General features: G+C 49.3%; 1 protein-coding gene across 7 annotated transcripts in view; it reads left to right on the top strand.

The window, feature by feature from the left end:
* The first annotated feature begins 223 nt into the window (after window positions 1-223).
* Window positions 224-25295, top strand: part of ARFIP2 (ARF interacting protein 2) — a 224119-nt gene continuing 199047 nt past the window's right edge. For 2 of the 7 annotated variants that reach the window (XM_069203651.1, XM_069203656.1), the window contains exon 1: window positions 12607-12721. The gene's annotated coding sequence lies outside the window, so the exon portion shown is untranslated. Of the gene's footprint in view, window positions 475-12606; window positions 12722-16013; window positions 16185-25295 lie in introns of those variants that run through there. The other 5 variants (XM_069203653.1, XM_069203655.1, XM_069203654.1 and 2 more) reach the window with 5 other exon arrangements.

The raw sequence follows: 25295 nt of genomic DNA on the forward strand, positions 1-25295 counted from the left end.
TGCGACTGAGTCCTTCTTTTAGCTGCGATGGATTACCCGGGAAGGCATCTTTAGGAGGTAGGCATGCTTTGCCAACCGCAACATGGCGGGTGCACCTGCTGCATCAGCTGTGGGCGAGCTGTCAGAGGGCACGAGAAAGACATCTCTCCGCCAAGCTCAACATGGCCACCTCGGACCCGCTTCCGGTTGCCTTGTTGTCACAGAGGGGCCACCTGGTCTGCCAAACCCAAGATGGCGGCCCTGGCTGGCTAGTTCACCTGGCGCTGTCAGAGTGGCCAACCACAAGGTGGCTGCCCGTGCCGGCCGCAGCTGCCGAGCTGTCACTGGGAGACATCACTTCCGGCGGAGCCCGGAGCGCGAGACAGCGGCTGGTACCGGAGACACCGGGAGGGCGCGGCCGGGGGTGGCGGCAGCGGGGCTCCGTCCAGCGCAGAGGGAGAGGGGCCCCCGCCCGAGGGGCGCAGCGGGCGGCAGGTGAGGTGTCCACGGGGCCGGGGGGAGCCAGGTGAGACCCTGCGAGACAATGAGGGGGCGAGGCCTCAGCACCCCGAGATACCGACTGCGAGGTGGGGGCCGGCCACCGTAGCCGGAGAGGGCAGGGGTGAAGGGCCCGAGGAAAGGGAGAGCAGGGAGGGTGAGGACTGACGGATGAGAGAGAGACTGATGGAGACAAACCGGGGGTGACGAGGGGGCGGGGTACGGGAGCGTGAGGGGGGGTGAGAGCTGACTAGTGAGAGAGGAAATGAGAGGAAGAGGAGATGACGGAAATGTGAAGGAGGAGAGGTGTACAATGAGACAGGGAGAGGAGATGAGAGGGATCGAATGAGAGTGTGGAGAAGATGAGAGGAGGAGATGAGAGGTGTAGAATGAGAGTGTAGAGAAGATGAGAGGTGTAGAATGAGAGTGTAGAGAAGATGAGAGGTGTACCATGAGAGTGTAGAGAAGATGAGGCATAGAATGAGAGGGCCAGAGAAGATGAGGCATAGAATGAGAATGTAGAGAAGATGAGAGGCGTAGAGTAAGAGGGGCAGAGAAGGTGAGGCGTAGCATGAGAGTGTAGAGAAGATGAGGCATAGAGTGGGAGGGGCAGAGAAGATGGGAGGCGTAGCATTAGAGTGTAGAGAAGATGAGAGGTGAAGAGTGAGAGTGTAGAGAAGATGAGAGGCATAGAATGAGAGTGTAGAGAAGATGAGAGGCGTAGAATGAGAGTGTAGAGAACATGAGAGGTGTAGAATGAGAGTGTAGAGAAGATGAGAGGCGTAGAGTGAGGGGGCAGAGAAGATGAGAGGCGTAGAGTGAGAGGGGCAGAGAAGATGAGACATAAAATGAGAGTGTAGAGAAGACGAGAGGCAGAAAAGATGAGATGTAGAATGTGAGTGGTAGAGAATATTAGAGGCATTGAATGAGAGTGGTAAAGAAGATGAGGGGCCGAGAATGAGAGGGGCAGAGAAGATGAGAGGTGTAGCATGAGAGTGGTAAAGATGATAGATATAGAATGAGGGGCAGAGGCTATGAGAGGTGTAGAATGTGAGTGGTGGAGAAGAGTCATAGAATGAGAGGGTAGAGAAGATGAGAGGTGTAGAATGAGAGTGGTGAAGAATATGAGATGCATAAAATGATAAGGGCAGAGAAGATGAGAGGCGTAGAGTGAGAGCGGCAGAGAAGATTAGAGGCGTAAAATGAGATTCGTAGAATGAGAGGGGCAGACAAGATGAGGAGCAAAGAAGAGGAGAGGCGTAGAATGAGAGGGGAAGAGAAGAAGAGATGGGTTGAATGAGAGGGGCAGATAAGAGGATAGGAGTAAAATGAGAGGGCCAGAGAAGATGAGGCTTAGAATGAGAATGTAGAGAAGATGAGAGGCATAGCGTGAGAGGGGCAGAGAAGGTGAGAGGCGTAGAATGAGAGTGTAGAGGAGATGAGAGGTGTAGAGTGAGAGGGGCAGAGAAGATTAGAGGCATAGAATGAGAGTGTAGAGAAAAGAGACGGAGAATGAGAGTGTAGAGAAGACGAGATGCTTAGAATGAGAGGGGCAGAGAAGAGGAGATGTGTAGAATGAGAGGGGCTGATAAGACGATATGAGTAGAATAAGAGGGGCAGAGAAAATGAGGCATAGAATGAGAGAGGCAGAGAAGATGAGAGGCATAGAATGAGAGAGGCAGAGAAGATGAGAGGAATAGAATGAGAGGGGCAGAGAAGATGAGAGGCATAGAATGAGAGGGGCAGAGAAGAGGAGAGGAGTAGAATGAGAGGGGCAGAGAGCAGGAGACGCATAGAGTAAGAGGGGCAGAGAAGATGAGAGGCATAGAATGAGGGGGCAGAGAAGATGACAGGCTGATAATGAGAAGGAGGAGAGGGAAGATGAGAGGCATAGAATGAGAGGAATAAGAGAGAAGATGAGCTTAACAGGCGCAAGAGAAGTGGTAAGAGATGAGGCAGAGAGGCGATGAAGCATGTGTGGATGACCCTGACGCGGTGTTGAACCGCTTCTTAGTGAGTAGTACGCTACTCTAGAACCCAAAAAGAACTAGTGATGGATTAGTAAAGGGAAATATGGTTAAACTGAGCAGTGTCTGTCAGAAGGAATATGATGATGGAGGGATAGAAGAGGGAGGAGTCTAGAAAATGTTACTTGGAAGATCATAGTAGTAAGATGAGGTTTTGGATGAGTAAAAGGAGAGATGGAGGAGGGAGGAGTCTCTTGAAAGAGATTAGGGAAATCATACTAGTATAATAAAGTTTGGGATGAGTCAAAGGAGGGAGACGTGAGGGAAGAATTTAGAAAGGTTGTTTGGAAGAATAATAGATAAAGTAATAGAATGAGGTTTGGGATGAGTCAGAGTGGAGGCGAAACACAGACGAGGAGAGGAAGCAGTAAAGATGAGATGCAGAATGAAAGAGACAGTGGTGAGTAAAGGATACAGGAGATAATAGAGTATAAGGAAAAAAGGAATGAGACCAAACAAGAGAGTGGGGTTGGGAGAGGAGGATGAGTTCTTATCTTTCCTAGGGCAGTGGAGAGCATCCTAATCTATGATGGTGCTGCATGTGGTAACGGAGGTGCACATATCACTCCTAATGAACATAAAGAAGGGGTTATGGAAAGATGGACTAAGACCGTAAGAGAGAGAGGAAACCTGAAAGCATCAAATGGTTGGTGGATAAGGTCGGGGAGGATGAGCCATAAGGCGCTAGAGGGTGACCCAGAGGCAATGTGAGACAACTGTGGTTAGAATAAGGGCTGGAGAATGTGAAAGGAAAACAATCAGGGCAGGATAGAACGAATTGGGCGTGGGGGGGGGGGGGTCAAACTACAAAATAGGAAATAACATTCCACTGCAGTTGTGGACTATATGATGAGCGAAAAGGACAAGAAGAGAGTATGAAAGGAAACATCTATTAGGAGGACGAGAGAAAGAGATGGGGTGAAAGTGTGGGGCTAGAAGGATGAGAGCAGGAGACAAACGGTGAATCTGGAAGAATGGGAGAGTTCAAATGATTAAGAGAGAGTAATGCCTGATTGATAGCATTTTTTGAAGAAAGTTAAAAACGGAAAACTATAAATATTTGCGTACATTTCCGATTTTGAAGATTAAAAAAAACCGCTAAAAGTCGGGGCGGAAATCTACATGAAATGTAGGCTTCTATTCATACTCTGCCTTTTACCGGAGCAGTTTTACACGGACATGTGGGCACGTCAAGCAGGGTCTTTGAGTACCTGTAAGCTCGTGAGTTTGTGGCGGCCTCATGCTTTTTGGACATCCTTCCGCCCCTCACTGTTCCCAGACGTACTAGAACTGCAGCACATCGGACGCAGAGGCTGCAAAGGCAGATGATTTTGTTGCAAACCAATGTTCATATTAGGCTGAGTGAAAAGTGTGTACATGAGATCAATCAAGGGAGATGGAGTGATTCTGAGAGAACGGAACGAACTAGGAGAGTTGGCGGCAGACTGACCGATGAAACATGACAAGGGAGATGGAATGATAAAACGAGGACTGGAGATAGTTATTCTGCTTGGTTTGTCCTTTCGAGCTATCTTGTGTCTTGCCATATGAGTGGTTTGTCCAGTTACCTCTTGCTTTCTCTTGGGTCTCTGAATCTAATGTGTGTTGGGCTATCTTGGCTTTGAGGCAGGTCGCGCCCTGGCAGTCCATGTCCTGTGCATCGTAGGGGGGCTCTCTGTGGTGCACTGGTTGTGCGGAGTCGCATGCATGGTGGGGCTGAGTGGGATTTGGGGTTTTAGTTTGTTAGAGGTTGTGCTTTTACAAAAGTTTGATTTTACTTTAGTTTTGGTTATTTCTTTGATTTTGCTGTTTTACGGGGCGTTTTGTTCAGTCTCCCACATGGAAATTGAGGGATCATATGCCTGGGTGGGAGATCCACACTTCCCTGATTCCTCATGTCCTGTGATCCTCCTTCGTAAACAAAATCCCTGAGAGCAGCGAGCATTGTTTTTGTTGCGTTGGTTGTATTGTGGTACTCAGGAAGCCAACCTTGGTTGGTGTGATCTGTACCCAGCCTCAAGAGGAGAGCTGTTGCCCTATTTTGAGAGTTTGGCTACAGAAAGTGCTCCTCGGTTCTAACCTCCCACAGTGCTGCTTGGTTCTTAGAAATGTGCAACATTTGTTGTCACAACACCTTATGGTAGGAACCTAAGTGCAAATATTGTTGTCATGCAGCAATCTAGAGGTTAACTACATACCTTTCACATTAAAGGAGAAATAAGAGTAAAGAGTTACAAGAATTGTGGTCCTGTGACCCCCACTAACTCGTGTTTCCACGTTTTTTGGTTCGTTTCACAAAGAATGCAACACATATTATAGTATCTTCACCTGAGGTCTTTTAAACCTTGGTCATGTGTCTCCCAACATTACCCTGGGGTCCGCGGCCCTCCTAGCCCTTGGGGTCCGCGGCCCTCCTAGCCCTTGGGGTCCGCGGCCCTCCTAGCCCTTGGGGTCCGCGGCCCTCCTTAGCCCTTGGGGTCCGCGGCCCTCCTTAGCCCTTGGGGTCCGCGGCCCTCCTTGGCCCTTGGGGTCCGCGGCCCTCCTTGGCCCTGGGGTCCGCGGCCCTCCTTGGCCCTGGGGTCCGCGGCCCTCCTTGGCCCTGGGGTCCGCGGCCCTCCTTGGCCCTGGGGTCCGCGGCCCTCCTTGGCCCTGGGGTCTGAGGCCCTCCCCAGCCTCTTTGTTGCACACCCACCCTCCTGACCTATGATTTGCAGCCCTCTTCAGCCTATGATGTGCAGCCCTTCTTGGCCTCTGGTGTGTGGTGCTTCCACAATCTTTGCTCTGTGACCCTCCTATTCTTGTTACGAGGTTGCTGGTATCAAAAGGGCACGAGCACCTCCTATCCAGGGAATGTTTTGTCCCTCAGGCCTCTTGACACTTGAATGTCTCAATGGCGGTGACATAAACTTTATTACTTGAAATCCTTTATTCCAACCACCAAATCTCAATTAGGGGTTCTGCAGAAAACATCACACACAAAGTTGTATCCAGTAACTGTTGCCTTTCTCTCAATTCATGACGTTCCCTATTTGCTTTTCTTTAGGCTGAAACCTCAAAGTATCTGAATCTGTATAAATGGGGGCTGATGAGGTTCTCTTCACATCACCCTTCTTTGCTGACCGGTTCACTACTGAGGATTGATGTTTATTTGCGCGCGTCCTCCAATACTAACTTTCCTTCCCATCACACACCTCCGTGCTGCTCCACTCTCACAGCCTCCCTTGCCTCCTCCTGGTCCAGGGCTGTCTGGATGACTGAGTAAAGCTCCTACTCCTGACAGCTGTAGACCTGCTCTGTCCACCCCACATCTGGGATCCCTCTCTGCAGCACAGCCTCATCTCTAGTAAAGATAGTCCAAAGTGGGCAACTGCCGAGAGTGTTTACCTTCCAGACTGTCTCCTGATAAAGTGATCAGCACAGTCATGAGATTGTGTCTCGTTCTCCATCTCATCATCACGCTCTGCCCACCTCTGACTCTGGTGTTCTCCACCACTCACTACTTTTCTGTTTAGCTCTTCCTCCACCCCACGTATCTCTTGCTCTGCATTGTCTCGCGCCCCACCTTACCGTGCAGGACTTACCTGTCCAGCTCTCTCCACCTATTCCTTCGCTCTGTACCTGACCTTTCTCTACTTCATGCTCCTCTCCCTTACGTTCTGTGTTGGTGCACCTAGTAACCCCCCTCTGCCTTACCAACAACTACGTCCCAGCCCGTCTCTTTACCTCACATTTCTATCAAACCTTCAACTTGACTAATTCTGTCCCCTTGTTCTTCCACCTATAACTTGCTTTCTGTGTCTCACCTGTCCTCCTGCAGCAAGTCTCCCTCTCCCTTTACTTCACCCCTCCTAACATAAATACCCCTCTCTCTGTCCCTCTCTGCTTATCACCTCATCGTCTGTACCTCACCTCTTTCAGTACACCTGTCGAAAATAAAACACTGCATGTCGGGAAGCCTACAATCCAACTAGCGTTTAATGCTAAATAACAGGCAGCACAGCAAAAGATCAAAGACAATTGTCATTTCAACTCACCAGGGCTCTCGCTAGGAAATGGTCCATTGGAGCATAAAGCTAAAATTCTTATATAATGAGACCAATATATATGTTTTTCGCAATGCAAGTCAATGGAGCCTAATCACGTGACAGAAACTTGTTACTCTTAAAACCTATCTAAAAGGCCGGTGGTCAGGCCTTCTCCCAGAGGAAGAGCTCTGCGTCCTTGAAAATGAAATATCATTCATATATCTAATAATACTGGGCTTTTTTATTCTCCTGAAACCTGCATCTACTTGCCAAGTTTGAATACGAGGTTGCACAGTTAGGAAATGTGCAAAGGTACAACCCTAAACCCTTTGGTTTCCAAGACTGCTCAAGCTATATGAAAATGAGCAAACATGTTAAGTGCCATAGGAAGCTTTAAGCAGCATCCACATGTGACTAAAACTGTTGGCACATTCTGGGTTATTTACATGATTACTAACACTATATTACATAGTATATGAACATGATACAGTCGGGATTTAAGGTTTCACACACCCCACTTTGCCCCAACGCCATCTCCCTGTCTGATAACCTCACCTTCACTTCACGCTCTGTGTTCCTGTCTGTACCTCTAGACCGCCTCTATCTGGACTCCCTCTACCTCACCTGTCCCGCTGCACCTCACTGCTGTTTCCATTTCACCTGCTGTATCCCTCCTCCTTACTTCACCTCACTCCCAGCCCCTTCTCTCTTTACCACCCCTCTCTTCATTGCACTCATCTGTCTCTCCACTCATTACCTCACCTCTCTACCACATTTAACCTGCTACCTAACCTACCTTCACCTCACCTCTCACTACCGAGGCCCTCAGTCTTCCTATCTCCCCCTCTGTCTGCCTTCTCTTCGCCTTCTGTGCTCCTTACCTCACCTCTCGCTAATGAGGCCCTCAGTCTTCCTATCTCACCCCTCTGTCTGCCTTCTCTACGCCTTCTGTGCTCCTTACCTCACCTCTCGCTACCGAGGCCCTCAGTCTTCCTATCTCACCCCTCAGTCTGCCTTCTCTTCGCCTTCTGTGCTCTTTTCCTCACCCGCTACCGAGGCCCTCAGTTTTCCTATCTCACCCCTCAGTCTGAATTCTCTTCACCTTCTGTGCTCCTTACCTCACCTCTCGCTCCCGAGGCCCTCAGTCTTCCTATCTCACCCCTCTGTCTGCCTTCTCTTCGCCTTCTGTGCTCCTTACCTCACCTCTCGCTCCCGAGGCCCTCAGTCTTCCTATCTCCCCCTCTGTCTGCCTTCTCTTCACCTTCTGTGCTCCTTACCTCACCTCTCGCTCCCGAGGCCCTCAGTCTTCCTATCTCCCCCCTGTCTGCCTTCTCTTCGCCTTCTGTGCTCCTTACCTCACCTCTCGCTAATGAGGCCCTCAGTCTTCCTATCTCACCCCTCTGTCTTCCTATCTCACCCCTCTGTCTGCCTTCTCTACGCCTTCTGTGCTCCTTACCTCACCTCTCGCTACCGAGGCCCTCAGTCTTCCTATCTCACCCCTCAGTCTGCCTTCTCTTCGCCTTCTGTGCTCTTTTCCTCACCCGCTACCGAGGCCCTCAGTTTTCCTATCTCACCCCTCAGTCTGAATTCTCTTCACCTTCTGTGCTCCTTACCTCACCTCTCGCTCCCGAGGCCCTCAGTCTTCCTATCTCACCCCTCTGTCTGCCTTCTCTTCGCCTTCTGTGCTCCTTACCTCACCTCTCGCTCCCGAGGCCCTCAGTCTTCCTATCTCCCCCTCTGTCTGCCTTCTCTTCACCTTCTGTGCTCCTTACCTCACCTCTCGCTCCCGAGGCCCTCAGTCTTCCTATCTCACCCCTCTGTCTGCCTTCTCTTCGCCTTCTGTGCTCCTTACCTCACCTCTCTCGCTACCGAGGCCCTCAGTCTTCCTATCTCACCCCTCAGTCTGCCTTCTCCTCACCTTCTCTGCTCCTTACCTCACCTCTCGCTACCGAGGCCCTCAGTCTTCCTATCTCACCCCTCAGTCTTCCTATCTCACCCCTCAGTCTGCCTTCTCTTCGCCTTCTGTGCTCTTTACCTCACATCTCTCGCTACCGAGGCCCTCAGTCTTCCTATCTCACCCCTCAGTCTGCCTTCTCCTCACCTTCTGTGCTCCTTAACTCACCTCTCGCTACCGAGGCCCTCAGTCTTCCTATCTCACCCCTCAGTCTGCCTTCTCCTCACCTTCTGTGCTCCTTACCTCACCTGCTACCGAGGCCCTCAGTTTTCCTATCTCACCCCTCTGTCTGCCTTCTCTTCACCTTCTGTGGTCTTTACCTCACCCGCTACCGAGGCCCTCGGTCTTCCTATCTCACCCCTCTGTCTGCCTTCTCTTCACCTTCTGTGGTCTTTACCTCACCCGCTACTGAGGCTCTCAGTCTTCCTATCTCACCCCTCAGTCTGCCTTCTCTTCGCCTTCTGTGCTCCTTACCTCACCTCTCGCTACCGAGGCCCTCAGTCTTCCTATCTCACCCCTCTGTCTGCCTTCTCTTCGCCTTCTGTGCTCCTTACCTCACCTCTCGCTACCGAGGCCCTCAGTCTTCCTATCTCACCCCTCTGTCTGCCTTCTCTTCGCCTTCTGTGCTCCTTACCTCACCTCTCGCTACCGAGGCCCTCAGTCTTCCTATCTCACCCCTCAGTCTGCCTTCTCTTCGCCTTCTGTGCTCCTTACCTCACCTCTCGCTCCCGAGGCCCTCAGTCTTCCTATCTCACCCCTCAGTCTGCCTTCTCTTCACCTTCTGTGCTCCTTACCTCACCTCTCGCTCCCGAGGCCCTCAGTCTTCCTATCTCACCCCTCAGTCTGCCTTCTCTTCACCTTCTGTGCTCTTTACCTCACCCGCTACCGAGGCCCTCAGTCTTCCTATCTCACCCCTCAGTCTACCTTCTCCTCACCTTCTGTGCTCTTTACCTCACCTCTCTCGCTACCGAGGCCCTCAGTCTTCCTATCTCGGCCCTCAGTCTTCCTATCTCGGCCCTCTGTCTGCCTTCTCTTCACCTTCTGTGCTCTTTACCTCACCCGCTACCGAGGCCCTCAGTCTTCCTATCTCACCCCTCAGTCTGCCTTCTCTTCACCTTCTGTGCTCCTCACCTCTCTCGCTACCGAGGCCCTCAGTCTTCCTATCTCACCCCTCAGTCTGCCTTCTCCTCACCTTCTGTGCTCCTTACCTCACCTCTCATTACCTTATTCCTTTCCTGCTACCTCTTCTTCTCTACCTTTGTTATCAATCATTACCTGCTCTCTGACTTTCTGCTCTTCTCTATTCCAGCTCACCTTCTCTACCTCTCTCTTAATGCATCTCTTCCCCCCTCTGTCATCCCCTCTCTACCACTGCATCAGCCTTTCTCTGCCTAACTTCTGCCTCACTACCCCACCTCACCTCTAGTTCTACCCTTCACTGTTCTCCTGTCTTTCCTCTGCCTCACTACTCTTTACATGACCTGTATCATCTTATGTCACTTCCTATTTTGTCCCACTCACTGCTTCACCACAGCCATCACTGCCTCACTTCTGTACCTCTGCCACGAACTCTCAATACCGCACGTCTTTTTACCTGACCTCTCTCCAGAACTCACCCCTTAGTCTACACTATCCCTCTACCTCCCTCCTTGGGGCCTTCTTCATGTATCTAGCTCACTATAAACTGTGTCTGTTCCTGTGTTCCTTTAGCTATCTCTTGGCTGTCTACTTCTGTGCATTTATTTCGGTCTCTCTCATCTTTCTCTCTTTGTGTCGGTCCCACCTCGCCTCTCTAGCTCTACCTCCCGCCTCTGTCTGGATCCTCTTTTGCTGGACCATTCCCCTCATATAGCTGTCTTCCTGCCTCATGCCCCTGCGCTCTCTCTTACTCCGCTGAGCCGGAGGTTGTTGTCTAGGCCCATTCATTTGCATTTGGAAAAATGAGAGAACAGTCAGAGGAATACAATTTAGTAGAAAAGTGTCCGAGTCCACCTGAGCGAGCGGTGAAAGTCCTCAGAGCAGTGTCTTCATTCCCCCCTGCTGCAGTGAGGATTCTAGTGATGAAGGGAGATGTACTTGTGATCCCCAGTACCTGGCAGTTAAAGCTCATCTTTCAAGGTCTATGCACTCTGTGCTTATGACTTATTTGCACTAGCCTACTAACATCTACAAAGAAACATTTTCTGTCTTTCCTGCAAAAAGAGGAACGGGCCGCCTCAATACTGAATTGCACATACAGTGTTATGATAGCAAAGAATCTAGATCCAAGTGCAAAAAGAAATACTTTTATCAGAACTTGTCAAGCTTTCTTTCTGTATTATTTGGCTGGCAGGCGCTGGGCAGCTGCAGCTTTCTCTTGTCAATGAAGGATTTATAAAGAACATCAAATCACCCGTGAGGGTCTCAAGGAGTTGAAAAAGCAAGGAGAAAACAAGAGCAGGAGCGATGCAGCAACGAGGAAAAATGTAAGGAGAAAGAGTGAAAACGAGGGAAAAGAAAGGAGAAGCAGTGAAAAGGAGAGAAAAGCAATACGATGGCACACAGAAAACTGTGGGGGGGGGGGGAACAAGGGTAAAACAAGGAGAGGGCACTCAAAAAAAGGGGTAAAAGCAAGGAGAAGACAGGAGCAAGAGCGATGCTGGGCCTGGGGCCTTCTTTGTCTCCATCTCTGAAAGTTTAAGATATAATTTAATATTGTTTGGTATCCTGGGGGCTAAAGTGGGCAGAAAATAGGAAATAAATTACATTTTTGTCAAAAGAGTCGCCAAAATATGACTTCCCTGCATCCTCAAAAATTCTTAAGATGGCATGTGCCATCCGCAGAACAGACCACTCATCGCAACCACAACACCCCGTTGTGTGTCCTAACCTCCCTCCCCCAAACCGTTCATGACCTGTGACCTCTTCCTCTGGTCACTTCATGTTTCTGGCTTTACAAATCATTATTAATAGGAGACACGACCTGTTTGTTTAATTAGCTAATTTGGTGCAAACAAATACTGTAACATCCCCAATGTACTTGCTCCATAGAAACTCATTTACAGATGTTCTGGTTACTGGTTTTGATGCATGTTTATCAGTGCAACCACAGACGTATCCTCTCCACAGTCCTCGCCCCTTCACCTCAGTACTTAATTTGTGCTTGTTCTTTCCAGTGCTTGAGCACCGGCACTTATTTATGAGGGCCGGCGCTTATTTTTCTGCCTCAAGCATTTACTGCGAGAAAAAGACACATATGAGAGACAGCAGAGAGCTGAAAGAGTGAGCTGAAGGGGCAGGGAAAGGCTGTGAGTGATTGAAGAGGCCTGAGATGGCTTTAGGACTACGCTGCATTAGTATTCCGTGTTCGCACATTTAATTGCATCAGCCGCGCGTTTAAAAGGAGGGCTTTGAGCACCCGCACGTCTTTATTTACAAATTAAGCACTGCTTCACCTACACACCTGGGATACTGTCTCATACTTGATCTGTCACCCCACCACTGCATGATTCTAACTCGTGGCTCCTCCCTCCACCGACCCCGAACTATCCCCCTGGAAGGGTCCGCCCTTCCCTGCACCGGATTTGCCCCTTTCCAGGGATGCCCAGAGCAGAAAGGGCCCCTTTTCCAAGAGCAGGTGTCCGCATCGCTGCTGTGCGATACAGTCCCAGCATTAGACTTGTTGCAAATTCAACATGGTGAAATATTAGGCAGTCTTTCATTGATTTAAGGTGGTAAACAAGACGGTAAAACGAGATATCTCAGAACTGCCTTTCATTAAAATCCACATGTAAGCTGGTTAGCCTTCCGCGCTGGTGGTGGGCAGTAAATGTCAGTAGTACGGGGCCGTGGTCTCCCTGTGTCACTTGGGGTGACACGGCTCACTGCCCGCTCTCACAGACATGCCTCCTGCTTCCGAGTGCAGCAGGAACCACGCATCCTGGGCAGGCAGAGGGCCCTTTGCCCCCACGCCGCCTCCTTCCCACAGTCCCTGGGACCAGCTCCCTGCCCCCCTGTGGGAATCAGGGCGAGTCACAGGTGTGAGTTGTGTGCCAGGCCTGGGCGGGGCGCCTCCTGCCTCCCTCCTCCGCCCCCAGCCTGGTATATTTACCTGGGGAGGCGGAGGAGGGAGGGTGGCCTGGAATGTGGTCGGGGCAGTCCTGCTGGGACCGTCCTCTCCCTGGTGTGCTCAGATCCAGCTGCAGAGGGCACGGGGTGCCCATGTGTGCAGAGCGGGGCTGGCAGCGGCGCAGGGACAGGTAGGTCCGGCCGGCGGGCCAAGAATTCTGCACAAACAACTGCATGTCTGTTCGGAATTAAAGTGTCGCATTCGGGCGCATATTTTGCATAGATCATGGCGGTGCGCGGCTGGGGGTACCCATGGTTTCTTTGCCCACTAAGCCTCAATCTAAAACGCTTTCTAGGCTGCCCACCTTCAGGGGCTGCTTCAGATGAGTGATGGGAAATTCTGTGCCAGCTCGAAAGATCTGCGGAGAGCGCCCGGCGCTTGGGAGGACGAAGTGACATATGGAAGAGTTATCCTATTTTTGGGGGTTCGGAATGATGCCCTGGGCTGCGCAGAAGTCCGGGGGCGGGAGACAGACTAGTGAGGAGCTCCCCGAGTGTCCTCTGCCCCCTCGGGGTGTCTCAGGGCTAGATCCTGTGCTGGGAGCTCCGAGGTCCTCTGTCTCCCGGAGAGCGCCGCGGCCTGCCGGGTGACGTCTTAAAGATGTTTGTTTTTTGGATCAGACAGTTCCTGCTTGCAGCACAAAGCTCTCACGCGGATTTTACCGTGCGTGTCTGCCTGTGCAACTGCGATGGACGTAAGAGTGGAAAGGGCACACGCTCAGGGGCGTAGCCTGCTCGGTATGGTTAGGGGGTTGTGAGCAAGATTTCCCAACAATCGCACTGGGACTTCTCGTTAAAACACATAAGAGGAGGACATGAGAGGGGTTAAGGGGCAGTGGAAGGAGAGGGGAATTTGGATGGTTAGGGGGGACTTAAAACACAACATATTTTAAACTAATCAACATTATTTAAGGCCTTCAAAACACAAATGAGAGAGCGTGCGTGTGTTTTTGTCAGTGTGGGCATGTAAAAATCCCAGGTGAAATCCACCATACCCGACTGAAAGCACCTGTACCGAAATATTAAGTTCAGAATACATTTTTAAGGGGTTGTGACACCTCCACCCCCCTGGAGCTACGTCCGCGCAAAAGCTCTATTTTTCAGGGCAGTCTTAGGACACTGGCTCCTGTGGGCTTAGACTCGTCTCTCTTTAAATGCGAGCCACAGAACAGCTGTTTTCTCCATCCCAGCTCCAGTTCAGAGGCTGCTTCACTAAAATACCCCATGCCTTTACCTGCTTGAATGATGGGTGAGGTACAGTGCTCTGAAGATGCCCACCGTTGTACGAGGTTCCAGCACCCCTGGGCTTTGTGTATAGTGCATGCAGAGAAGACCTCCAGATGGACCCAGGCCTGGAGTGGTCTCCGTGATGGAACACACATAACCAATGTTTAAGTTACTGGTAACTTCTGATGCTAGTATTTCAGTGTTCCTCATTAGAGTTGTTAAGGAGGCCAGCTTGCATCTATACACGTGCCATGCTGCCACCGGGGTTGATGAGTCCAACAGATGCTACGTGACTCCAGGTATGGCGAAGCTTGTCCCCTTCCAATCTGAAGAGTGTTTCTGCCCCTGCACTTACTGAAGCTCCTGAAGAGAGTGGCCCCAGAGGCTGCACCCCTTCCTATGCTCACTGGTGCCAGTCATTAGGTACACTGTGACTCCGCACTGGGCACCAAGGGCGAAGTGTTTTGAGGCAACAATAAAAACGTCAAGCTAACTCAGGTGATTAATGTCCATGCAGGAGAGATCCTGTTTTTTTCTAGTGGCAGTCTTGACTCAGCATAAAGTAGTGCAGAGGATTAATATACCATCTGAAAAGAATCTGTGCTGTGCAGCTCACAGAATTGTATTTTATGTGGATAGCTCAGACAGTTACCGCTTTTGTCACAGAGATCCGTTTGTTAATTCTAGTTCATATGTTATAATCCTAATATAGCACAGTGAGCTACGAACGTCATCAAAGAGCTGCTTGCAAGCTTTAAGGAATAGGGTTGGACCCTTATGATTTTCTCCAGTCTTTCATTTTCTAAATCAGTGGTCTTCAGACTTTTTAATGCTGCACCCCCACTGGAAAAAAATCACCCCCCCCCCCCAAACAATTCTATTAAATTGGCAATGTTAAAATATGTCTAGACTTATTTAAACACTGCAGTTAAGTTCTGTTACTGTCTTAAAAATAGAATCAGATACATGATGTCAAATTTGTCTGGTTGGTCAGGCAGATGTAAAAGTATAAACAGTGTGATTATTAGAAGTGGGGGTGGGGTTTTGAAGAGTATTTGACACATACGCCCAGCTTGAATATAAATGACAAAACATGTTAGTGATGGCCCACAGACCTGTTTGGTGCTGATACATTTTGTCAGCTTAAAACAAAGCCCTGTTATTAGCACAGTGCTTCTTTGGCCAGAGTCTGCCCCCCCCCCTGGGATCTTTTGAGGCACTCCTAGTTTGAAGAACCCTGATCTAAATGCTGCTAAAAAAGGCTTGCTTGGGTTGAAATTCTTATTAGTAAAGCCAACTCTAGCCACTGTGCTGCATTTTAAATCCTGGGTTTGTGCTTCTCCAGACCAAGCACTTTTCAAATACACTGCCCTAGTATGGGTGACTTGTGATTCCTGTCTCATGTAGTCCTCTTTGTCTTAAATAACATTAACTATACTCTAATTTACACACTATGCTTTATTGTCTGTGTATAATGTGAGTGTGATGTAAAGTGCTCTGACACCGTACGCTGGTATGAGTAATGCTATAAACATGTGCGAGAAGGTTATAGAGAGACGGATAAAGGGCACTGTAGAAGGGTGGTAGTGAGGGAATCCATTGACAAGAAGGTTATTTGGGGGGCATCAATAAAGATTGTTGCACCGGATGCCACCAATGCTATAGCAGGCCCTGTGGTTAGCCACACCCTTAGCATGGGAGAATCTTGAGGAAGATGGTTACACTCCATGCCCTCAATCTTGCTGACTGTGATATTGGTGAGGACGACTAAGAGTTGCTGTGTGCTTAATACCTTGTGAGGGGTCCACCTAGACCATTATATGCACAGTCATGCTGTTGATGGAAGTACATGTCCACCTTTATGTTGTTCTCTCTCTGATACCTGAGCAGACAACACATCAACCGCTAGTTCAAATATCAATGAGCAGGGATATCACTGTCCCTGCAGGAACTCCGCCCAAGGGGAGAAGATCTTGATAAAGACCTTTGATACCACGTTTAGGTCATACAGCAGGAAGCAGAAGTGAAAGGGCAGAATCTGACCTGTGAATTGTAGAATACCTGCTGACTTTCATATCAGAACGGGGGACAGGCATGCTTCAGATTCAAATAAACCATGATTTCCCATCATTTGAATTTTCTGCTTGCAGTCCATCTTGAAATAGATAATTTGACCCTTTTAATTGCCTTTTTCAGGTCCAGCACAGGTCTAAAGCTTTGTGACACCCTCTTCACGTATAAGATGATCAAATAAACACCTCTGGTTGCTACTGGAAGGATTGGTTCATTATGAAACTGGAGCCTTTCGCCTATGGTTTGTTGTTTGTGGACCAGAGCAGTAGAGATGAACCCCAAATCTGGAGGCATGTATGTTAATTCAGTGCTACATCTTCTCATAATTATATCCAATTCCCACCTGTGGGAAACGCTAGTCTCCCGGGCCTACTGAAAGTTTCAACTGTGGCCTCCTTGTGGATCTGTGCCTTCTGTTCCACCCTTTTCAACTTGCCTTTTCTGCTGATAGTGATTTTGCAAAAGTCTTGTCCAAAGGTCGTTGCACGTTCTGATGTCTTCCATCTACTGATGAGTGAAGTTGGGGGTACCCTGAGAGAAGTGATGGAGAATCTTTCCTTGGTATAAACCTTAAGCGCTCAGACTCAATGGGGGATTTGTTCACAATAGATTTGCTCCTGAAAGCTTTTCCTCTCCGACAGTGTGGCTACCTTCTTTGACTGTGTTACCTGCCAGGTTGCTCAAAAAGTTTTCTCTTTATAAATGTGTTTTAGTGGGAAGGAGGAGATGCTTCAAGTTTTAAATGAAAAGAAAAGGCGGGCGCGTGGGTCGGACAGGGAGCAGGAAGGGGTGAGCAGTAGTGCCTGATAAGGAAGAGCAGTGAGGCTTCGAGGCAGGTCGCACATGAGTCACGGAGTCACTGGTTTGCGCAGGAGTGTGCCCTGGGACGCTCGCTCCAGGCGAAGGCTGGTAGTGGGCGGACACACCCCGGTCTCCAGGCCCGCCTCTGTCACGGAGTGTGGCTGCTGGACGGGGTGACTCCCAGAGGCGGCGGCCTGTGCCTGCTGGGGCCCGACCCTCCGTGCCTGGGCCCGCTCGAGGCAGGTGCCTCCTCCGCTCAGGCCGGGGTGGCTCAGACGCCCCCTCCTCAGGGGGGATAAACACTTTCGGCCACAGGTGGGAACCTGGTGAAACCGGGCACGTGCTAGCGCAGCTGCCCTTTGACCCCGCCAGCGTCGTCGTCGCCCATTGGCTAGGCTGCGGCCGCGCGGCCTGTGATGAAGTAACACGTGTCCCCTGCGCACGCGCCGCAGGGGCGCGAGGCCTGTGATGAGGTGCCACGTGCCCCTTGCGCACGCGCCGCGCGGCCTGTGATGAGGTTTCCCCGCAGGTGGCGCGAGGCCTGTGATGAGGTGCCACGTGCCCCCTGCGCACGCGCCGCGCGGCCTGGGATGAGGTTGCACGTGCCCCCCTGCGCACGCGCCGCGAGGCCATCTGCGGGAAGAGCGGCACGCGACGCCCCCTGGCACACCCGGTGGACAGCCCTTTAACATGTACCCGATGGACCCGTTCCAGACGGGAGGCTGACCATTTCTGAAGAAGAAAATGCTTGGTTTTGGATGTCTCCCGCCTAAAATTGCCTCTGATTCAGTAGAAGTCAATAGGAGAAATACATTCTCCCGATTATTTTTGCTAACATCTCTTACTGTCCTCTTCTAAAATGTTGGCATGTGTATATCAACCCCCTCCACTGGCAGTCCTGTGGTTTCAGCTCCGTGGCTTGACACCCAGCAAAGCTGCAAGAGCCATGTACATAGCAGTGGGCTTCTTGCCTGCGACTCGCTGCTCATTCTGTACAAGCACCTGCTGACGAATGCAGATGCATGCTACCATTCCTCGCCCACAAGGAGGTAGGCTATGTCAGCTGGTAAAACCACTACCTTTATAAGGATGGCACCACTTGAAATTACATCACACCACGTTTGGCCAGATGATGTAGCCACAGGCAATCCCATCACATTTTATCAGTGCTTGAAATGGAAAAATAGAAGTGTAGGCACTCTGTGCCAGAGTACCTGCTTGTTTCTGAGAAGTGCCAGTACTCTCCAATTTAAAGTAATATGTTTTTCTGGAGAAGTTCAGGTATTCTCTCTCGCAAAATAAAAAAGTGCCAGCACTCAGTACCGGACAATACCAGCCCATGTAGAGCACTGCATTTTATAGAATGTGTTTCAGAGAAAGGGCCCTGAGGTTTCTGCTGGAGATGGCACAAAGGAAATATATGCCATAGTTTAAATGTGTGAATTCCGTGGAAAGCAGCATGTTTTCACCTGGTAGTACATCAGTTTTAGGAAACATGCCTGTGTGCGTGGTGTAGTGATGATCACGCCTAGTCCAAAAGGAGCTAAGGTTGCACATTCAGACCACTGCATCGGTTTCAGAAACAGCCTGGTAATGTTGTTCCAGTCAAGCCCTTGGGTTTCACCTTTTATCATATTCACTCCACAGTTTCCCCAAAGGCCGAGAGTTGAGCCTTTGCAGCTGCAGGGTGTAGTTTGGTACAGAAATGAACAACTTCATAAATGAGTGGGACTGGCATATTCAGCAATGAGTTATGAAAACTCATGTTCAGGGTTAATTTTTTATCCATTACTGTGTCAGGTAAGTGGCATCTGTGTCTCGGAGTTAAATATATGTGTCTTCATGATTTCACCTGCTGCCTGGTGGCTAGGACCAGGGTGACCTTTGTGCAGAATGTACACACTCCATGACTACCCGGCTCCAAGTGTCCCTTAGGCAGACCATTGTGAGCTCCAGCGCTCTGGGATACACCATGCTGGTCTCAAGACTTGTGCACATCATAAATGTTGTGCATTTTCTTGTGGGCTCATGATTTATGCACAGACAAGACATCACAGAGGCTTCATTGAGCTCAGGATGCACAGAGTAGCTCTTGTGCATGCTGTGGTGGGCTAGTGACTCATGCACAAAGGCCATCTTGCAGCTTTGTGGACAGAGTGGCCATCATGCTAAGTTTCTGAGCACATCTTGGCCAGGCAAACAACTGAAAGCTACAGCTTCTCTCTCAGCCAGTAAGATCCGTGATTAACTCAAATGGGAACCCAACTATTGATTATATTGTATTATTATACTTATGTGTTTATTTCATTATATTCTTTGTTTTTGTGCTGGCGCCTCTGTTGAGCGATTACTAGGCTCTTTTGGGTTTCGGATGGTGCTGTAAACAATATTGATAATGAGTATACTTAGATAGCACTTCATAGTCTTAAGTGCCCATTAGTGCTTCCAACTGATTTTATTATCTGAGTGAAGAGTACTCGGTTTCTCGACCTCTGTTGAAGAAAGGCTAATTAGATTTGCCCGGATTGGAACTTATACTCACAAAGTGGCACATTGGTTTCTGCGGAGTGTGGTGGAAGGTGCAGCTGCAGTGGGCCCTCGATAGTCTGCGCCTTGGGTTGGTGGTGGAAGGTGGAGCTGCAGTGATCCCCCAACAGTCAGTGCCTTTGGTCAATGAAGTGTGGTGGAAGGAGGAACTGGAGTGGGCCCTCGACAGTCTGTGCCTTGGGTGTGTGGTGGAAGGTGCAGCTGCAGTGGACCTTTGACAGTCTGGGCCTTGTGTCGGTGGTGTGTGGTGGGAAGCAGATGTGGTTACAGTGATCTCTTAGCGGTCTTTGCCTTGGGCCAGTGGTTTGCGATGGGAGGTGCAGCTGCAGTGGTCTCTCACTTGGTCGGTGGTGTGCGGTTGGAGGTGCAGGTGAGTCTTGGGTCGGTGGTTTGAGGTAGGTGGTAGAATTGACATCTTAAAACCCTGTTCAGTGGCTTCGGAGGCTCGAAGCTGACCCTGCAGTGACCTGTGGTGAACTGTAGCTCCAAGTTAAACAACAACCATGACAGGCTAAACGGAGCCGCAATGTTTAACTTCTGGAAAAGGTGACTTAATACTAACCAGTGCCGGACTGCCCTTTATTGCGCCAGGCACTTCCCGGTTTGCTGGAGCCTGTGAGGACGCTGCAGGTGGAGCTGCTGCTGTCTCCTGCTCCCCAGGTTAACTGAAGCTGAGACGTAAGTGCCTTGGGAGAGGTGGAGGAAAGACAGAGAGAAAATAAAGAGAGGTGGAGGGAGCAGGGCTAGGAGTCCGTTAGAGCTCTTGTAGCGTTTAATGCATGTTTACTTCAAATGATGAGACTGATTCCGTCCTACATGAGATGCTTCTTCAGTTGTGTCAGTGATACCCAAAAGGTATTGAGACTGTTCTGTTATGGGAAAAAAGTACATACCTTGCATTCATTAATGTCTAATCATGATTGGCCGGTGCAGGGGAATGAATAATGCACCCCAGTAGAACGTTTGGTGGAGGCCACAACATTGGCAAGGCCTCGTGACAGCTACCACACTGCTCATGGCCGTCGCCTGGACCCAGCTGCTTAAGAGAGTAAGTTAATCATAATGATAGACGCCGAACTCTTAATGCTGCATCAAGTGGCACATCTGGATGAAAGTGGATTTTCCATCTCCCTACAAAATGCAGAATACTTTTAATTGTTGACACCTTTCGCTGGAGATTGTTAAACCGGAGTATTTCCCCTTCTGGGGTGTGCGCCATATTATTTTGAGGGGGACCGCATCATTTCTACAGCAAAGAAAGTCAAGACTGTCCTTTTTTCACATTTTCTGGCAACAAATATAACTGTCTACACAAAGCATCCCAAATTATGCTATACATAGACAGTCACTGTGATGACTACGTCCTGGTCATTGTGCAGGGTGTGCTTGTTCTGGTCTTCTTTTCATAGGCAGTTGTGTTTGGGCGGTGCAATCTTCTTATTGCTCCCAGAACAGATGGCAGTGCCAGGGATTGAGCAGAGGGCAGTGCCAGGGATTGAGCAGAGGGGAGTCTTAAATGTAGGAAGGAAACTTTAAAATACTTAGGGTCAGCACAGACAGTGGGACCGATGGTACAGGAAAAGTGGGTGGGACTACTAACAGGAGGCGAAAGCAGGAGGGCAGAGGTGGACAGTGACGAGAAGAGGCGGGTAATGATGGGTGAGAGGAGTGCAGTGATGGGAGAGCGGGGCAGTGACGGGAAGAGGCGGTCATTAGCAGGGGAGATTGGTGGTTCTTGGAGAGAGGGGCTGTTATAGGGGATTGGGGCATGCTAGGAGAGGTGTTCCATGATGCCAGATGCTCTGACACAGACATTGACGGTTCGCCCTGCCAGCATCCGTGGTCTAATTGGCAATATCTTACCCATATTGAATGGGCTTTTCCTGATTCTGCTAAGAGCATTCAATTCAAAATGTATTCCAAGTAATCTGGAACCTTAATACTCAAGAATGATGCATACGCCAGCATCTTACTGTGACCCTACTATACCAAGATGCGTTCTTAAGACCCAAGTGTTTTGTCGCAATAACCTTCAAAATCAATACTGCGAAACGTCAGCATTATAAAACAGAGATTGGGCTGGGCTCAGTGCATGCGGAATGTATTAATATGATTGATAATAACATGCTGTTTTAATCCTGTGGCTTTAATCGATCGATATATATATATATATATCTTGATAAAGGTCCTTACATTCAGTTTTATAGGTTGTTTACTGTGTGATCTCTTGGGACAATGAGCACTAGATATTATACTTAACTCTAGTCATTAAATGATTGTGTTTGTAGGTTGGATTTGTGAGTTATTTTACCCACATTAATTGTGATGAATTAAATTTCCTTTGCTCAAAATCTATTCGGATTAATGAGACCGCAGCGAGCCGCTGTGCTTACATTGAGTTACCCAGGTTCCTATGGGTATATTGGGTTGCCCTTGTTTTTATTAGGTTTCACCTAGACAGCATAAGACTTTTGTTTACTTACAGTGGGCTTGCAGTCCGCCCATAGCTGACCATTTATTAGCTTCGGCATCGCCCTCGTATGTTTGGCTCCCGTTTGTCACGTCATGCAGGCATCATGTCCTCTTCTTGTGTTTGGCCCTCCCCTGGGGCATGGAACAAGTACCCGTGTCCATCCACTGTCCCGCTTTTGGAGCTACTTTTTTGTGTTCAATACTCCATCTGACGGCTTGTGTTTTCAGGCTGTCTCCCATATCCCCATCCATGCACCTTCTATTCCATCCCACCGCCCCATTCCATGTTGCTTCTTTTCCCTCCCGCCCACCTACCCTGCATTCTAGGTCACTGGACTGCATTCACTGGACTCTACGTCACTCCACATTGTCACTGTACTCTATGCCACTGCAGTCTACTCTTCACCACTCTACCCTACACCACTGAACTTTGTGCCACTCTACTCTACACCACTCTACTTTGCACCACTCTATTCTTCTCTACTCTACACCTTTGCACTCTTTGCCACTGCACTCTACGCTACTCTATCCCATTGTACTCCTTGCCACTCTACTCTGCCACAGCACTCTATGCCACTCTACTCCACACCATTCTATGGTAATAAACTCTACAGAACAGCACCCTACGCCTTTACACTCTACTCTGCACCACATTACTAGCCTCTGTACTCTATGCTACTCAACTGGACTCTGCACCACTATACTCTATGCCACTACACTGTACTCTGCACCACTCTATGCCGTGCTACTCCATTCTGTTATATGCGCCATTCTACTCTTTGCCACTTCACTCTGCGCCACTGCACTCTACAGCACTCTACTCTAGACCACTCTACTGTCACTGCACTTTACGCCACTGAACTCAACACCACTCTACTCTGCACCACTCTTCTCTACACCACTGCATTGTACCCTACTTTACTCTGTACCACTCTACTCTACACCACTGCACACTATGCCACTCTACCCTGCACCGTTCTACAGCACTGCACTCTACTCCACACCACTCTGCTCTGTTCCAATGCACCCTGTTCTACTCTGCACCACTGCACTCTATGCCAGTCTACTCTGCAATACTGTATGCCACTGCACTCTATGCCACTCTACTCTGCACCACTGCACTCTATGCCAGTCTACTCTGCAACACTGTATGCCACTGCACTCTATGCCACTCTACTCTGCTCCACTTTGCTCTACGTGCCTGCGCTCTACAACACTGCACTCTACTCTACACCACTTTATCCAACTGTATTATGTACCGCTTTACACCACTACACTCTATGCCTCTTTTATCTACTCTGTACCATTGCACTGTAAGTTACTCTGCAACACTCTACTCTGTGCCACTCTACCCTGCACTTCCCTACGCCACTGCACTCTGCTGTGCATCACTGCACTCTCCACCACTCTACTCTGTACCACTGCACTCTGTGCTACCCGACTCCGCACCGCTCCACTCTGCCACTTCACTCTGTGCACTCTAAGCCACTCTATGCCTCTCCAAACCATGACACTCCACTCTACGCTGCTGTACACCATAGCTAAAAAAAACATTGCCAAAGCCAATTGCTCTCACTTAGGGGATAACTGTTGGCTTTGCCAATGCTTGGTTTTTATTGTGGCAGGTAGGGCTTTGCCACGAAAGAGGTCTATGTGAGGCACTGACAGTAGAGAAAAGGGGGCAATGAGAAGTGGAGAATATATATAATGTAAAAGTGAGACAGTAGGAAGGGCAGAGTCCTGTACCCCCTCATGGCCCCAGTAGAGTGGCCACTGTGCAAACAGTTTAATAAACTTCTTCACCCTCCTCAACCCCATCAGCCCTCCTCCCACATGTCAGTTTGACAGTGACCCTTTGGTAAATATGCATTTTTCGGGGTGCATGTCTCGGTGTTAGAGTTTGCAGACCTCTGCACTGATCCCAATAGTCAGGTCCACTCGTATTTTGTGGCAGAAGAGTACCAAATTATACGGCAGGGTTGAGTAAATTATGTGACAAGAACAGCCCAATTATGCAGCATAGTGCAGCTCATTTTGTAATAGCATTACTTCATTATGTCATCATTTTAAAACTTGGTTACCATGTTTGGGCATCGTTTGCACCCTATTAATGCCAGTTTGTTGGACCTGGCAGCTTTTTGACGTGTCCCCCCTGTCTTTTTGCCTTCGGAGCTTCTGTTTTTATGGTATACTAGACTTTGTTTCTGCTGGTTTATTGTCTCTACGCACTTTAACACTGCTAATCAGTGCTAAAATGCTAGTGCTCCCTATGTAAATTGTACTGGTGATTGGTTTATCCCTGATTGGCATATCTGATCTACTGGTAAGTCCCTAGTAAAGTGCACCAGAGGTGCCAAGGGCCTGTAAATCAAATGCTACTAGTGGACCTGCAGTACTGGTTGTGCCACACACGAGTAGCCCTGTGAACATGTCTCAGACCTGCCACGGCATTGTCTTTGTGTGCAGTTTTAAACTGCCAAATGAACCTGGCAAGTGTACCCACTTGTCAGGCCCAAACCTTCCCTTTTACTACACGTAAGGCACCCCTAAGGTAGGCCCTAAGCAGCCCCAAGGGCAAAGTGCAGTGAATTTTAAAGGTGGGACATGTCCTGAGGTGTTTTACATGTCCTAACAATGAAATACTGCCAAATTCTGTTTTCACTGTTGCAATGCCTATCTCTCTCATAGGTTATCATGGGGGCTTCCTTTAATTATCCTTGAAGTGCAGTTTCCCCTTGATAGCAGATAGAGATGTGGAGTTTGGGGTCTCTGAACTCACAATTTTTAAAAATACATCTTTTGGTAAAGTTGTTTTTTAAATTGTTTGAAAATGCCACTTTTAGAAAGTGGGCATTTTCTTGCTTAAACCATTCTGTGCCTCTGCCTGTTTGTGTATTCTACGTCTGGTTCAGACTGACAGTTTGGCTGTTGTGAATTCCCTCTAGACAGTGACACAAAGAGAGCTGGTGTGTAGCCTGCATATTCTAGTGAGCCATCTCGGCTAGAGTGGAGGGAGGAGTCGTCATTTACACCTGAAAGGGCTGTGCCTGCCCTCACACAATGCAGTCTCTGACCCCCTTGAGTGTGTCTGGGGCCAGGCCTGGGCATGGCAGGATCTTGTGAACAACAGAGACTTTCCTTTGAAGTATGCTTACTTTAAAGGCAGAAAGTGGTGTAAGTAGTGGACCCAAAACCCCAGACTTTTAGAATCTTTCTGGATCAATCATGGCTGACTACCCAAAGGCAAGTCCAGGCGCCGGATCCTGCTGTAATCATTCAGAGTCTTAAGCCCGTTTCTGAACTCCATGAGTGAGGATGCTGCTCTGAGGTGTGACTTGCGGCACAGTAGCAGAAGGAGTGCCCTCCACTGTGGCTTCAACAGATGCGGGGAGTGTGGGCGAGGGAGGCAGAGCGCAGGTGTCCTGAGGGTTGAAGTTGAAGCAGTAATTGATGCAAGCTGGCCCTAGGTCGTGGAGGGCCTTACAGGCTATGTCAATATCTGGTAGTTTGGCATCCTTTCTAGATGGTGATCCAGCGGAGGCTCCTGAGGTGGTGGGTAATGTGGGTCTGTCTGGGGAGGTTGAG

The sequence above is a fragment of the Pleurodeles waltl genome, chromosome 8 (genome assembly GCF_031143425.1).
Source record: "Pleurodeles waltl isolate 20211129_DDA chromosome 8, aPleWal1.hap1.20221129, whole genome shotgun sequence".
Taxonomy (NCBI): Eukaryota; Metazoa; Chordata; class Amphibia; order Caudata; family Salamandridae; genus Pleurodeles; species Pleurodeles waltl.